The sequence below is a fragment of the Cebus imitator genome, unplaced genomic scaffold (assembly GCF_001604975.1).
Source record: "Cebus imitator isolate Cc_AM_T3 unplaced genomic scaffold, Cebus_imitator-1.0 Scaffold167, whole genome shotgun sequence".
Taxonomy (NCBI): Eukaryota; Metazoa; Chordata; class Mammalia; order Primates; family Cebidae; genus Cebus; species Cebus imitator.
The window spans coordinates 3,567,126-3,585,220 of NW_016107482.1; positions in this window are offsets into that span (position 1 = coordinate 3,567,126).

Sequence of the window (18,095 nt, forward strand, 5' to 3'; positions counted from 1 at the left end):
CACGCCCAGCGAAAACTTTTTTTAAAGAGGAAAAATATGTTTTACCAAAGGGAAGAATAAGTAAATTGCTCCTTCATTAACTCCAAAGATAGACAATGGGAACATATTCTTAAACTGATTCAGAAAATATATCCATATAAACTATCATACCAAATGTAAGTAATTCTTTTGAAAAATAAAGCCTGAGGGCATGTGACTCAAACCTATACTAAAAGATTTACTAAAACATTTATATGAGGAGAAGAAAAAAATCCCAAAACATAAGAAATTAAAAAAAAAAATCTGAACAAAAAATCAAATAAATGAGTTAATTTAACGTTGATATTTTTCCCTTTGATGTTACACTTTTTCATTTACTGTGAAATATTTAGCTTAACTTAGTGACTTTATACAATTTCATTTGCTTCTGCTCTCCAGTGAAATAAAACAAATGAGTTCATTTCGTTTGGATGCTAAGGATAACTCCTTACTAGGAAGAAAACTAAATGTCATCAATGTTATCCTATAGTACTGAAGTGTTGTTAATTATTTAACCATTTTGCAATAAGCTGACATCTTAATCCAAAACCAAATAAATTGGGAAGGAGATACAAAGTCCACTCAAATACTCTCAATTGTTAATATTGGGCTTAAGTAATTCTAAGTGAAGTTGAAAAGCCTGAATCTTCTGTAAACTCCAGTTGACACTGATTCTCTCTTGCTCTGAGCATGTGCAGAATGGCAAGTGTCTCCATATAGCCTGGAAAGAGTAATATTTACTTACAAGCTGTACAAACAATACAAAGAAAAGAAAAACTACCAAAAGAAAAATTCACTAAGTTGTAAACACTGTTTTGTATTTCTGTGTTGAATTATTATTCCTTTTCAAATCTTGTTTTTTTCAAGGTTTTTTCTCAAAGGTTTCTTACCTTTAAAACTTCCTTTCTACGAGGCTGGAGAGCCAGACTTCTTAGCTGGTACCATTGCCCAAGCCACAAGTCATTTACACATGCTTTAAAATTCCAGGAGTGGTTTTGTTCCTATTTTAACTACAGTCAAATTCTCAGTTATCTCTCATGTAAAGTAAACTACTTGCAAAAAATGATTATGCAAAATGATTTCATACAAGTGTGGGGATATTTCACTGAACCTTCTCATTTTCTCATCCTTTTTTCTCTCTTTGCCTTCCTGTTAACTAACTACAGCAGTTCTCAATTCTCTAATTAAGTAATTAAGCACATGTTTTGGAGTTATAATATGTAGAACACTTTTATCATTACAGGTAAAACAGCAAGAATGAGGTTAATTGTATATTTTTTCTGCAGTAGAGGGAAAACAGTGCCAGATGGGATGGTGTGATTTGTTCCTAAGTCTGAGGCAGTTCATAGGAGCAGATTTGTAAAGAATACCAAAACCATCAGAGATGGCTGTCATTAGATAACACTGTGATATTGGATAATTGGGTGATTACACGACTGGTATCAAAGGATAGTATAGTAAGTTGTTTAAGAAAAAGTGTTTTTGAAGTTCTATCAGGGCTGAAAGGAGCTAATTTGAGATTGTTTTGAAGTGGCTAATAAAACTCTGCCATTATAATTTTAAATTAAATTTCTGTCTCAGATACAAGTTACATGGATTAAGAAGTCAAATGTATCTAAGAGAAGAGTTAGGCTTGGATTTCATTCCAAATAAGATGAAAATATGCCTAATATACCAGAGGCGATGTTGTACCTTCTTTTCCCTTTCCATGTTCTCAGCCTGTGCTTGGCCCCATTCCCCAGTCTCAATACTGACACCTGAAATTTTCCTGAGATTAAGAGTTACATGCATCATTCACATTATGAAAACCATTTGGAGTAATAATTCCACAGAGAAAAGAAGCTCAGAATCTATTTATTTTAAGAACTAATCAATGGTTTTTATTTTCTAACATTATTTTTAATGGATGAAAAATGCTCTCAGTGTATTTAAAATAACGAAAGATGGCAAGAAGTTGATACTGGTTTAGTAAAGGAGGTCAAATTCACACTTTAAATAGCCAGTACTAGAAATGGTAAATATCACAAATTCCTAACATATTTTATTAGTTTGTAAAAGAAAATTCAAATTTTTATTGGTTGTGTTTGGATTTTTCTCATTTTCCAAGTTGAACTATTTATCATTTCTAACCTTTAAGTGTTCTCATGTGGAAAAATTGAAAATACCTCATTGTAATTTTCAGTTTATTGACCTAGGCAGAATCTCTTCAAAGTCAGTAGCTGTTATTTTAGCTTCTATTTATAATGCCCCGCATGAGGCTTTATATGTATGAAGTATTTTAAATGGAGTTTCTAAACCTGATCTGAACACGTATCTGACTTGGCAATGAAATTAGGATCGTTTCAATTTTTACAGTGAAAACTTATGAGTCCTTACTGATCTCCATCTATGGTGTTGTATTGGACTGAGCGTAGAAAGTTAGCACCAAGACAAATTATGCCAGATTGCAGGGTCATTTGTTATGCCGGCGACCACAGAGGACTCGCGTCTCTCCAACCTGTGGCATCAAAAGGAGGGTGCCAAGGCTTTTTATACCCGAAAAACCACCTTGGGAGTGGGGGTGAGGAGCGGGGATGGGGATGAAAAGGTTTTGGACATTCCAAGGTCTAGGGGATTCTGTGATTCACCTCCTGGGCGGAGAAGTGGGTGGGGGTCTCCAGACATTCCAAGGGCCAGGGGGCTTTTGTCATTCTGTTTGTTACTTCAGTGGTTTACAGAAGTCAAGATAAGCATTTGTTTACACACAGATCTTAGTTATCCTGGGCTGCTTATTTTAGTTATTACTAAATAACTAAAGAAAAGGCTAGCAATTCTGGCACAATATCACAATGGCCAAGTTGAATTCCAGATTTATCTAAAATCCTTGAGGTAGACATCTGCCCTGAATTATCCCTCTTTAAGAAATAATAAACTAGAGTCCCTTTAAATATATGGATTGTAATCTTTCTGGGCTCTGGCCCTAGATTACAGCCGTCTCCAAAGTAGTTGCCATTATTATTATGTCGTATCATTTATTATCGTCATCACCATTATCACCAATAATTGCTATTGAGTATTAAGTATCAGACTCTGTGTAAAGGTCTCTGTAAGGATCATTCCACTACATTATAATTGCAACGCTGTACAGAGGAACTGATAAAAAACAGACTTATAGAACACTAAGAGGATTTAAACAAAGGTCGGTATAAAACCCAAATGTGAATTCTTATTACTTATGCATCTCTATATACTCTGCAGTGTGGACAAAAGGCTAATGTTAGAATTGGAAAAAAAAAACAAACTGTAGATTTCACCCACTTGGCATCTTTCAGATAATAATATTCGTGAAGTTGCAAATTTATTTTCTCTTCCATATTCAATGCATTTTCATGATTAGATGGAAAATGCTTTCTGAGCAGTAGTTGAAATTTTAGTGAGATCTTTTATAAATCAACTAGATTTAGTAACTGTCATAAGCCCTTATATTGACAGTATGCATCACTTAGAATCATCATCTTATTGAGAATAATTGGAAACTCTTCATTGCATTTGTTCAGTTATGTATTCTTTGAATGCCACTTGAATATTATATTTTTCCCTTGTAATGAAAAAGTTAAAAAAAAAAGAGTTCTATGGCTCATAGACAGTTGACGACACTCAAGTAAAGACAGCTTGGATGTACAAACTTAACATTTTATTTAAAGAAAACATTCAATAAAAATAACTAGTTGTTCTTATGTAGTTCATCATGCAGTGCCAAAGCATTGAAAGCAAAATTATTTTTGAGTTGTGAGATTAGAGGAAGCACCTGGAAATAAACTTCTGTGGCCAGATTTCTCATTCTTTTTTGTCTTTTAAAACTTGAAAGGAAATTCTCACACCTGAGTATATTAAAATGCCTCTTTATTTTGTATTTTCTCTTAAAAAGACTGAAGTTTTATATATTAAGCAAAAACTATGGAAAAGTTTCCTGAAAAAATAATTATAGAATTACCATATATCAAGTCCAGGCTTTGGAGATAAATAGAACTGGGATAGAACCTACCCTTTGTTGGCCACTTGTTATGTCACCTAGAATAAGTTATCTTCTTGCATACTCATTATGATGATACATAAATGGAAGAAACATGGGTAGGTGATAAATAGATGGATATATAGATGATATATTACATTATGCTTAATATATACTGTCTAATATATATATATATATATTCACCATATATGTATACACATGCATCCATGTATATTATACATTTAAAAAAAAATTTTTAGTGATAGGGTCTTGCCCAGTTACCCAGGCTGGGGTGTAGTGATGCAATTATAACTACAGTGCACTGCAGCCTGGAGCTCCTGAGCCCAAGTGACCTTCCCACCACAGCCTTGCATCTGAACTACAGGAATGCACCACCCTGCCTGGCTAATTTTTAAATTACTTTTAGAGATGGATTCTTGTTATGTTGCCCAGGCTGGTCTTCAACGTCTGGCCTCAAGGAATTCTCCTGCCTCCGTCTCCCAAATTACTGTGATTATAGGCATGAGCCACTATACCTGGCCCTCTATTATATATTTAAATAAGAATTGTGCATATGTATATATAAGTCAGGGTCCATGTTACAGACCACTCCTCTCTCAAAAAAAGTCATGTATTTCAAATAAACTTCCCTATTGTGAATAGATGAATTTACCATAAGAAAAAATTACCATGAGTTTAATTTGTATTTCTTCCAGAAATACTGGCATTTTTTTTAACGGCAAAAATAAAAGCACTGGCACTTGGGAATACAAATGTGGAAGACATCTTGGGTAATTTTTTGGTAAGCAAATGTCTATTCTGCCAGTGTCAATATGAAAATAGTTCCCCAAGTGTCATTGCAGAAGGCAACAATGAGTCCAGAGGTAATTGCCACAGCCATTGCCTTAGGCTACTCAGCGGCAGGGGCAGTTGGACTGTGGGTTCTGACAACAGGAGAATGAGTAGTGATAAATGCAAATGAAGTATGCAGACATTTACCAAACACACATCATAATCTGTGCTAGACAATTATAACCCAAACCAGACAAAGTCTTTGAGTTGATTTAGACCTTTTCTCCACCTGCCTTGTTTAATAATAGGGTTGCTTCAAATTCTTTACAACATATAATGTTACACTGTAAAGCAGCATCACATACACATTTTGATTTGTTTGATACTCACAGAAGATCTGTTAAAACAACATTTACTCTTCATCGGGACATGATGGACACAATTTAAAATGAATGAAATAAAAAATATAGAAAAAGATGATGACAAAGAAAGTGATATCTATTATGAGCCTACTAGGGCATATTCTAGGTGTCTTATGATCATTAGTTCATTACGATTCTTTTTGTTTTAATTTAATTTATAATTCCCTCAGGTAGAATTATTTTCCCATTTGTTTTTCACAAATGAAAAAAAAAAAAAAGCTCAGAGAGCTTAGACACTTTTTTTCCACATATAGAAAGATAGTCTAAGGTCATGCTGGGTTTTGAATTTGCCCTTCAATGGCTTCAAAATTAACAAATAAGTAATAAATCAAACAGGTCTGACTTCAAGTTTGTGCTCTTGCCATAACATAATTTGTGTTTGCCATACGATAGCCCCACATGTCCAGTCTCCAAACAAATGGCCATCTCTAAAATGAATCTCCTCATGAACCTTACCATACTTTGCTTCAGGTCTCTGCTCTTCCCCACCTGCAGGTTCTGGAGCAATGTGACATTGTAAAGCAAGGGAAATTTTTGAGAGATCACTTTAAGTATTTCTTTGTTATTACTATTATCAGTAGTAGAAGTATACAACTGACCTGTCCTCTTATTCTTACATTTCTGAAGAAGAATAAAACACTTCACTTGTTTTAAACTCTGGTCCATCGACTAAATTCCTGGTATGATGACTTTAGTAAATTTCTATGCTAAACAAGCATGTTTCCTTCTGAACACCATCCAGTGAAATTAATACCTCCTCTTTCCAAAAAGTCTGGGCCAATCACTCACACCTGTAATCCCAGCACTTTGGGAGGCAAAGGCAGCAGATCACCTGAGATCAGGAGTTGCAGACCAGCCTGGCCAACACGGTAAAACCCTGTATCTGTCAAAAATACAAAAATTAGCTAGATATGGTGACACACGCCTGTAATCCCAGCTACTTGGTAAGCTGAGGCAGGAGAATCGCTTGAACCATGCAGGTGGAGGTTGCAGTGAGCCAAAATTGTGCCCTGCACTCCAGCCTGGGTGACAAAACAAGAATCCATGTCAAAAAAAAAAAAAAAAGATGTTATAACATATTTATTAAATGCTATAATTTCAACAATGTAAATACGTACATGGTAAGTATTGCTTGTATTGAAGCAATTTGTTGACTCTAGTTCAATTAGCTTGGGAGTTGATTTTTGATGAAATCCATAAGAACAAAAATACATATCGATTTGTGTTTGTACTCTGCATCTCTACTCCAAAGACACCTTTCAATGCTTGTTCACAAACTGCTGTCAGCATCTGTCTTCACAGATAAAATCCAGAAAAGAAAATGACAATAGAATGCAACTGTTGTATCTCTGGGGAAGTTCCATTTTAATTTCCTTTAACTTTCTCTACTTAATTTGACAGTTGGAAATTTTGTCTCATTTGGTCCCCAGAATTCAGCAGTACACATAGCTCAGTGAGTGAGCTTAATTTTATTACAGATATTATCCAAATGCTTTTTAATCACCCAAGATCATGATGAGCACCAGACAGGCAATGTTATTTAACAAAGACACTTAACAGGGAATTAAATGGAGATGGTACTGATTAATAAAGTTGTTGGAGCTCCCTGCTGCAGACTCACTCTGTCTGCATCTATTTTTAAGATGAGACTGCCATGGCTTAAATCCTGAGATTCAGACCTTCTTTGATTGTATATTAAAATCACATTGATTGTAACTTTTTAATCACAATATGTGTGATAATTATCATGGGATCTGAGATTGAGTTCAATTTGGTGTTAATACCACGTGAAGGAAATGGTGATAAACAATGCTGGGGTAGAAATTTCTAAGCAATTTGCAAAGAATTCTTAATTTCAGGCTTATTTTGTAAATAAGAGGTCAAACTGAAAAACGTTTTAACATCAGTCTGTTCAAATATTCACATACAAACATGTCATAAGGCCACCTTGAACATAGCAGTTTCTTTGTTGCCAGTGGACAACATTTGTGTTTGAAAACCATTTGCCTACATTTCAATACTTATTGATATCTGTTAAAATGTAACTGGAATACATACGTAAATATGTTAGAAAACAATTTAAAAGTGAAAACTGTGCTCCTTAGAGGCATAAATAAGTCCAAAAATAAGGGAAGCATCAGATTTCTGAATATTATCTGTTACGTGTAGTTTACCCCTTAGTGAATACTCAAATTAATCAAATTAAACGTCAAAGAAAGAGTAGCACACATTGTTATTAAAGTAATATATGCTCAAATTATTTTACACGACAAAACATGTCTTTATTTATGCTTTGCCTGTGAGTAAAAGGGGAAAAAATACTAATCTCATGGCTTCATAACTTAGTCTTTTGAGGAAGAAAGAGAACTTTAGTAGAAAGAGAAAAAGAACAGGCAGGCAGAGCTTATGATTGTATGGCCATGTAGATAAAGAACTTTAAGGCCACCACCGGTGGCTCATGCCTGTAATCCTAGCACTTTGGGAGGCCGAGGAGGGTAGATCACAAGGTCAAGCTTTCGAGACCAGCCTGGCCAAGATGGTGAAACCCCTCTCCACAAAAAACACACACAAAAATTAGCTAGAGTTGGTGGCCCACGCCTGTAGTCCCAGCTCCTGGGAAGGCTGAGCCAGAGAAATGGCCTGAACTCAGGAAGCAGAGGTTGCAGTGAGCCAAGGTCGCACCACTGTACTCCAGCGTAGGTGGGCAACAGAGGGAGACCCATCTCAAAAAAAAAAAAAAAGAAAGAAAAGAAAAAAATCTTTACATAAAATCAACATTTCTACAGCCATCAATTCAGTTCATAGCAATTATATATAGGGGTGGAGTAAAATAAACAAATAGAAAGTTTCACCTATCTCCCGCTTATGAGGACATCAGTTTAACCACTATCTAACCAAAAAAGCACTTTCATAAGAAACAAAAATCAGGTGAGACACACAGTACCTGATTTTAATCTCACATCGCTGAAACAGGCAGTGTAGAGGATAGGAAAAAGTCTTCAATCACTGATGTCACCCCTTCTCCATATCCCCTTATCCCCTGGCAAGGTTTGCTTGGCAGGGAGCATCTGTGCATTTGTGACAGGAGGAGTGTAGCAATTGCGAAACTTTGCATTTAACTCAATGCTGCCCTGTCACAGCAGAAAGCAAAACCTGGCTGAATTCAGCTAATGCCTCTCAATGAAAGAAACATTTAAACCAGTCCTAAATATTCCCTTTGTGGGGAGGCATCCCCTGAGTTCCACCCTGTTTTGCTGAACTCAGCAAAAGTTCCAAGAGAGGGGACTCGCTCCTCTCAGTGGCCAGAATTTGAGTTCCAGCAAGCTTTGCCATCGTGAGCTAAAGTACTCTGGGCCTCTAAGTAAGTTTAAAGGGCAGTCTAGTACACAGGAACCACAATACCTAGGTGACTCCTAGTGCTGAACTGGGCTGGGAGACAGTGGACTTGGGGAGCACACGACCTACTGAGACACCCGCCAGGGAAGCAAAAGGAGTGCTTGTGGCATCCCTCTCCAGAATGTCCATCTTGTGGCTCCAAAAAAGACCCTTTCCGTTTGGGCAAAGGAGAGGGAAGAATGGGGGGGAATTTGTTTTGCATCTTGAATACCAGCTTCGCCACAGCAGGATAGGCCACTGGACAGAGTCATGAGACCTCTCTTTCTAGGCCATAGCTCCTGGATGAAATTTCTAGTAGAAACATCCTGGGCCAGAGGAAACCTGCTGACTTGAAGGGAATAACCTCATCTTGGCATGACCGATCCACTTGCTAATTAAAAACCCCTTGAGTCTTGAATAACCAGCAGCAATAGCCAGGTAATACCCTGTGGGTCTTGGGTGAGACTCAGACTTGATGGTTTCAGGTGAGACTCAGCACATTCCCAACTGTGGTGGCTGTAGTGAGAAACTCTTTCTGCTTGAGAAAAGTAGAGAGAAAAGTAAAGGGGACATCCTCGTGCATCTTAGGTACCAGCTTAGCCATAATGTGAGTGGGGTAAAGAAATAAGTGGGCTCCCTAGGTTCCTGATTCAGGCTTTGACTCTTGGATTGCATTTCTGGACCTACCCTGAACCAGGGGGAGCCCAGTTCCCTGAAGGGTGAGCCTAGTACCCAGACCAGGCAGCATTCACTGCAAGCTGACTCAAGAGCCCCTGGGTTGGAAGAGGACATTGGCAGTTGCAGGAAAGCACTCTTGCCAGGGAGCACTGCCTGTGATAGTGGTAGCCGTGAGGTAAGGCTCTTCTGCCTGTCAAAATGGAAGGGAAGAATGAGAAGGACTGTGTCTTGTGTACACTAAACACCAGGTAAACTTCTAAGGTTTTTGACTTTAGACTCTGGCTCTTGGATGTCAACTGTAGACCCACCCATATCCTAGGAGATTCACTAAAGAGAAGGCAACAAACCTGGATGGTTTCACTACCAGCTGATTGTAGAACTCCAGTGCCTTGAGTGAATGTATGCATTAACAAGGGAGAGTGGTTACAGTGGAACCCGGGTGAGACCTGCTGCTGTACTGGCTTGAGGTCTGACCCACGGCAGTTCCAGTGGTGGTGGTCACAGGGATGCGTGTGTCACATCACCCCCAGCTCCAGGTGGCTCAGAATAGAGAAATACTCTGTTTGTTTGGGAGAAAGAAAGGGACAAGAACAAGAGTTCCTGCCTGATAATCCAGAGAATTCCTATAGATCTTATTCAAGACCACTAAGGTGGTTTCTCTATGAGTCTAAAAGCAGTACAGTGTTAGTGTGCATGGAATGCGTCCTAATGTAGATATGGCTCAGATCGTGACACTGAAGTACTTTTGAACACCTGGAAAGCATTCCAAAGAAGGATGAATACAAACAAACTCAGACTGTGAGGACCACAATAAATACCTAACTCTTTAATGCCCAGACACAGGCAAACATCCACAAGTACCAAGACCATCCAGGAAAACATGACCTCACTAAATGAACTAAATAAGCTGCCAGGGCCCAATCCTGAATAAATAGAGGTGTGTCACCTTTCTGAGAAATAATTCAAAATAACTGTGGAGGAATCTCAAAGAAATTCAAGATAACATACAGAATGAATTCGGAATCCTATCAGATAAATACAGGATTTATTTATCTAATTTCTGCTTGAAATTAGATTTCAAGCAGAAATTCTGAAAATGGCAAATGCAATTGGAATACTGAAGAATTTATTAGAGTCTTTTTTTTTTTTTTTTTTTTTTTTTTTTTTTTTTTTTTTTTTTTTTTTTTTTTTTTTTTTTTTTTTTTTTTTTTTTTTTTTTTTTTTTCCTTTAGACGGAGTCTTGCTCTGTCATTCAGGCTGGAGTGCAATTGCACCATCTCAGCTCACTGCAACCTCTGCCTCCCGGGTTCAAATGATTCTCCAGCCTCAGCCCCCCTGAGTAGCTGGGATTATAGGTTGGCACCACCGCACTCAGCTAATTTTTTTATATTTTTGGTAGAGATGGGGTTTCACCATGTTGGCCAGGTTGGTCTCAAATGCCTGACCTCAAGTGATCCACCCGCCTCAGCCTCCCCAAATTTTGGGATTACAGCCGTGAGCCACCCTGCCAGGCCTAGAGTCTTTCAGTAGCAGAACTGATGAAGCAAAAGGAAGAATTAGTGAGCTTAAAGACAGGCTATTTGACAATACATGGAGGAGACAAAAGAATACAAAAGAATGACACACACATGCAGGATCTGGAAAACAGACTCTAAAGAATAAATATAAGTAATTGGCTTTTAAGAGGAGGTAGAGAAAGGTATAGGGATGGAATGTTTATGAAAAGGGATAATATCAGAGATCTTCCCAAACTTAAAGAAAAATATCAATATCCAAGTACAAAAAGATTATAGAACATGAAGCAGATTTAACCCCAAGAAGACCACCTGAAAGACTTTGACAATCAAACTCCCAAAGGTCAAGGATTAAGAAAGGATTCTAAGAACAGCAAGACAAACAAATGGCATACAATGGAGCTATGATATGCACGGCAGCATGCTTTTCAATGGTAACCATACAGACCAGGAGAGAGGGCATGCCATTTTTAAATATGGAAGGAAAAAACTTTTACCCTTGAATAGTGTATCTGCCAAAACATCCTTTAGAACTAACAGAAAGGAGAAATAAATACTTTTCCAGAAAATCAAAGGATGAGGAATTTCATTTTCCTTTGATCTTTCAGACATAAACCCAACAAAGACTAAACTTAATCTGCACTATTAATACCACATTTATCCTATGAAAAATGCTGAGGTGAGCACTTTAACCAGAAAGAAAAACAGATTAATGAGCAATAAGAAATCATCTGGGCCAGCTGTGGTGACTCATGCCTGTAATCCCAACACATTGAAAGGCTGAGGCAGGTGAACCACCTGAGTCAGGAATTAGAGACCAGACTGGCCAACATGGTGAAACCCCATCTCTACTAAAAATACAAAAAAAAATTTAGCCAAGCACGGTGGCCCACACCTGTAGTTCCAGCTACTCAGGAGGCTGGGACAGGAGAGAGAATCCCTTGAACCTAGGAAGTAGAGGTTCAATGAACCAAGATCACACCATTGCACTCCAACCTGGGCAACAAAGCAATACTCCAATGCAAATAAAAAAAAAAAAATTATCTGAATTTACAAAACTCACTTGTAATAGTAATTATATTAAAAAGGCCAGCATATAACACTCTAACTGAAGTTTGTAACTTACCCTTATCCTAAGTAGAAAGACCAAGTGACTGATCAAATGAAAATAATAACCACAACAACTTTTTAAGACATAGTAAAATAAGATACAAATATAAACAATAAAAATGTTAAAAAGGAGGTAGATAAAGTTAAGGTGCACAGTTTTATTAATTTTTTTTTTTTTTGCTGGTTTGTTTATGCAAACAGTGTTAAGTTGTTATTAGGTTAAAATAATGGACGATAAAACAGGATTTCCAAACCTCATGGGAACCGCAAACTAAAAAAAATGCAGCAGATATAACAAAAAATAAAAAGAAAGAAATGAAATCATAGCGCCACAGAAAATAAACTTTAATAAAAGGAAGACAAGAAGGAACAAAAGAAGAAAGAGAAGAACTCAAAACAATGAGAACACAAATAATAAATGGCAGGAGTAAGTACTTAGTTATCAACAACAGCATTGAATGTAAATGGATTCAACTCTCCAGTCAAAAGATGCAGAGTGACTGAATGAATTAACAACAACAAAAAGACCCAACCCAATAAGGTGTTGTCTGCAAGAAACACACTTCACCTATGAAGGCATAGGTTGAAAATAAAGGAATGAAAAAATAGTTTCATGCCAATAGAGCACCAAAAAAGCAGGAGCAGCCATAGTTACATCAGACAAAATAGTTTTCAAGACAAAAACTAAAAAACAAGACAAAACAACTATATAATGAGAAAGTGGTCAATTCAGCAAAAGGATACAAGAATTAAATATATATGTAACCAACACAAAAGTGCCCAGATATATAAAGCAAATATTATTAGAGCTAGAGAGAGGCCCCAACACGGTAATAACTGAAGATTTCAACACCTCACTCTCAGCATTGAACAGATCTTTCAGACAGAAAACCAACAAAGAAAGATTAGACTTAATCTGCACTATGAACCTAATGAATCTAAAGGATATTTTTAAAACATGTTCTTCAGCAGCTGCAGAATACACATTCTTTTCCTAAGTACGTGGATCATTCTCAAGGATTAATCATGCATTAGGTATCTTACATCATTTAAAAAAGTTGAAAGTGTGATATTGTGCTGGCCTAGAGCCAGCACCAGAGCAAAACTATTTTATAAAATGCAAAACTGTTTTTAGATAAGTTGAAATGGCTGCCCCATTCTCCTTACAATAACTACTGTCCTTGGCCTCTGTAAATAGAACAAAACTATGTAAAGCTGCTTACCTTTTCTTATCAGTAACTGCCAGAATTGCTAGCCTTTGCTTACCGGCAATTGCCAGACTAAGCAGCCCAAGCTAGTTCCATCCTGGCTCCTGTGGCTTGTAATAAGTCACTAAGGTCTGTGATTTCCACCTTAACCAGATAATGTGTAAACAAATGTTTATCTTGACTTCTGTAAACCACTTAAGTAACAAACGGAATGACAAAAGTCCCCATCCCTTGGAATGTCCGGAGACCCCCACCCTCATCTCTGCCCAGGAGGTAATTTACAGAATCCACTAGCCCTCGGAATGTCTGAAGCCTTTTCATCCCCATCCCTGCCCCTCACCCCCACTCCCAAGGTGGTTTCTCGGGTATAAAAAATCGTGGCACCCTCCTGTTGCCGCCACAGGTTGGAGAGACGTGAGTCCTCTGTGATCGCCGGCATAATAAATGACCCTGCAATCTGGCATACTTTTGTCTTGTGATAACTTTCTACGCTCCGGTCAAATACAACAAAAGAATGCCAAGCATCTTCTCAGGCCACAATGGATTAAAATTAGAAATGAGCAACAAAAGGAAGTTGGAAACCATATGAACACGTGGAAATTAAACAATATGCTCCCGAATGACCAGTGGGTAAATGAAGAAATTAGCAAGGAAATTGAAAAATTTTCTGAAACAAATGATAATGGAAATACAACATACCAAAACCTATGAGATACAGTAAAACCAGTACTAAGAGAAATTTTATTGATATAAATGCTACATAAAATTAAAAAACAAACTGCAAATAAAGAACATAATGATACATCTTAACTAGAAAAGCAAGAGCAAACCAAACTCCAAATGTATAGAAGACAAAAATTAATAAAGATCAGAGCAGAAATAAATAAAATTCATCTTATTTATTAATTAAATTAACTATATGAATACCAAAGATTAATGAAACAGAAAGTTTATCTTTTGCAAAGAAAAATACAGTTAACTATTAACTTTAGCCAAATTTATGAAAAAAAAAAAGAGAGAGAGAATGCTCAAATACATAAAATCAGAGATGAAAGGAGAGATAACAGAAATAACATTGCAGAAATTCAGAGGATCATTAGTGGCTACTATGATCAACTATATGCCAATATATTGGACAATCCAGAATAAACAAATAAATTGCTAGAGAAAAACAAATCTCAAGTTTAAACAATGAAGAAATCTAAAACCTGAACAGGCTAATAACAAGTAATGAGATAGGAGCTTTAATAAAAATCTGTCAGCAAAGAAAAACCCAAGACCTAATTCCTTCACTGCTGAATTTGATGTAACTTTTAAAGAAAAAAATAATTCTTATCCTACACAAAATATTTTGAAAATTAGAGGAGGAAATACTTCCAAATTCATTCCACAAGGCCTATATTATTACCCTGATTCCAAAACCAGACAAAGACATAGCAGAAAAAGAAAACTACAGGACAATAAAACTGATAAATATTGATGCAAAAATCATCAACAAAAATAAAAACAAAATAAATTCAAAAATACATTAAAAAGATAGTTCATTGTGACAAGGTGGGATTTATCCTTGGGATGCAAGGATTATTCAACATATGCAAATCAATCAATGTGATAGATCCTATCAACAAAGGACAAAAACACATGCTCATTTCCACTGATGCATAAAAAGGATTTGATAAAATTTAACATTCTTCATGGTAAAAACTCTAAAAAATCTGGGAATAGAAGAACCATATCTCAACCTAATAAAAGCTGTATATGACAGAATCATAGCTAGTGTCATACTGAATAGGGAAAAAATGAAAGCCTTTTCTCTAACACTGGGAAAATGACAAAGATGCCCACTGTCACCACTGTTATCCAACATAATGCTGGGAATTCCAGGTAGAGCAATCAGAAAACAGAAAGTAACAAAGGGCATTCAAGTTGTAAAGGAATAAGTCAAACTATCTTTGTTTGCAGATGATATGATCTTACATTTGGGAAAAACTATAAACTCCTCCAAAAAGCTATTAGAACTAATAACAAATGTAATAAAGTTGCAGGATCCAAAATCAGCATACAAAATCAGTAGCATTTCTATATGCCAACAGTGATCTGAAAAAGAAATCAAGAATGTAATCCCACTTTCAATAGCTACAAATAAAATAAAATACATGGGAATTAAGATAACCAAAGAAGTGAGAGATTTGTAAAAGATTATAAAACATTCGTGAAATAAATTGAAGAAGACACACAGACACACACACACACACAGACACACACACACTAGATATCCATGTTTATGCACTGAAAAAATAAATATTGTTAAACTGTTTATACTACCCAAAGCAATCTATAGATTCAATGCAATTCCTAACAAAATACCAATGACATTCTTCACAGAAATAAAAGAAAACAATTCTAAAATTTATATAAAACCACCAAAGATCCAGAATAGCCAAAGCTCTCGTAAGCAAAAGGAACTGAGCTGGAGGAATCACATTACCTGACTTCAAATTATATTAAAGAGCTATATTAATCAAAACAGCATGGCACTGCCATAAAAAACAGACATATAGGTGAATGGAAGAAGACAGACCACTCAAAAACAAATTCACACACCTACGATGAACTCACTTTTGACAAACATGCTGAGAACATACACTGGGGAAAGGATAGTCTTAAATAAATGGTGTTAGGGAAACTGGATATCCATATGCAGAAAAATAAAACTAGACCGCTATCTCTTGCCATATACAAGAATCAAGTCAAATACTTAAACCTAAAACCTAAAACTATGAAACTACTAAAAGAAAACGTTTGGGAATCTTTTCAGGACATTGGACTGGGCAAAGATATTCTGAGTAATACCCAACAAGTAGAGGAGACCAAAGCAAAACTGAATAGTGAGATTACCTCAAGTTAAAAAGCCTCCGCACCGCAAAGGAAACAGTTAACCAACTGAAGAGACAACCCACAGAATGGGAATAAATATTTGCAAACTACCCCTATGACAAGGAATTAATTCAGAGTGAATAAACAGCTAAAACAATTTTGTAGGATAAAAGCTAATAATTTGATTTTAAATGGGCAAAACATCTCAACACACATGTCTCAAAAGAACACATATTAATGACAAACAGGTATATAAAAAGATGCTCAGCATCACTGATCATCAGAGAAATGCAAATCAAAATCACAATGAGATATCATTGCAACCCAGTTAAAATGACATGCGTCCAAAATCAGGCAATAGCAAAGGTGGGCAAGGATGTGGAGAAAAGTGAACCCTCATACACTGTTGTTGGGAATTTAAATTAGAACATTCACTATGGAGAACAGCTTAGAGGTTTATCAGAAAATGAAAAATAGACCTAACATACAATCCAGCAATCCCACTTCTTGGTATACACCCAAAAGAATGAAAATCAGTGTATTGTAGAGAGATATCTGCACTTCTATGTTTATTGCAGCACTATTTACAATAGCTGGAATTTGAAAGCAACCTTAATGGATAAAGAAATTGTGGTACATATATACAATGGAATACTATTCAGCCATAAAAATGAATGAGACCCTGTCATTTGCAACAACATGGGTGGAACTGGAAGTCATATTAAGTGAAATAAGCCAGGTACCAAATGACAAACTTCACATATTCTCACTTATTTGTGGAAGCTAAAAATTAAAGTAATTGAACTCATGGAGCAGAGAGTGGAAGGATGGTTACCAGGGACTGGGAAGAGTAGTAGAGGAGGAAGGCTGGAGAAAAGTAGGGATGGTAAATGGGTACAAGAAATAGAAGATGTGAGTAAAACACAGCATTTGCTCGCACGACAGTGTCACTATAGTAAAAAATAATTAAACTATGCATTGTAAAATAACCAAAAGAGTATAATTGGACTGTTTATAATACAAAGGAAAAGCATTTAAGGTGAAGCATATATATATATGCCTACTGTGTATCCACAAAAATTAAAAATCAAATTTTAAAAATTCTCAGTGGTCCTCTCATCTGTCAGTATCAAGCTTGAAAGGGTGAGGAGCAAAGCAGTGGTCAATGTGTTGTCTCATTCCTTGTACACCAAACTAAATAAGGAATTTCACAATAAAACAAACGAACAAACAAAAACTACCAAAATAAATGATGCTACTGTATTGGAGTAAACAGAAAATTGAAATTATGCCCCAAATTATTTTTTTTTAATTATAGTGTTTTAAAAGTCTCATATGTAAACCTTCCTTAGTGTTTATCCCCTATACTAAGATTCTCTAGACATTTTAGCTTTTCCTCTTATAATGTATAAACTGCATGAAGGTTGGGACTGGAACCATTATTCATGTCATCTTAAATCAGAGAAAAGCAGGAGATTAATCTTTGTTGTTACATATTTTGTTGTTGCTATTGGTGTTTTTATTATTTTTTCCCTTCTAACTACAAACTGGAATATAATCAGTGCCAGTGTGGATGAAAGAGCAACGAGAAAAAGATTCAGATAATTTCACCAACCAGAAATAATATCTGCTAATATTTTTGTTTATTATTTTCAGATAAATATTTCTCCACAATCATTTGTAATTTCAAAGGCCTAATTTCACAAATACTTTTCCCAAAACTCACATTTTTGACAATCTTCCTCTTTCATATTATCATACCATTATTTCTAAACTACATCTTTTAAACATATTTAAATATACAAGTTATCTTGAATCTTTCAAATATTATCTATTTTAACAATTTCATTGCTTATGCTTCCTCACTGTTTTATTAACCATTTAAAACTGTCTAGCACCTGACATTACTCTACTGTAATGGTTCTAGTATTATAACCAAGAGTACTATGCTACTAATCAGATAAATATATCCTTTAGTCCTCATCTGATTTTCCTCACAGAAACATTCAATATCCTTTATCATTGAAAGTTTCTTCCTGAATACACTGTCCTTGGTGTTATCAGTGTGTCTGTATTTACTTCAATGCTCTTGATGCCCCAGCACCTCTGC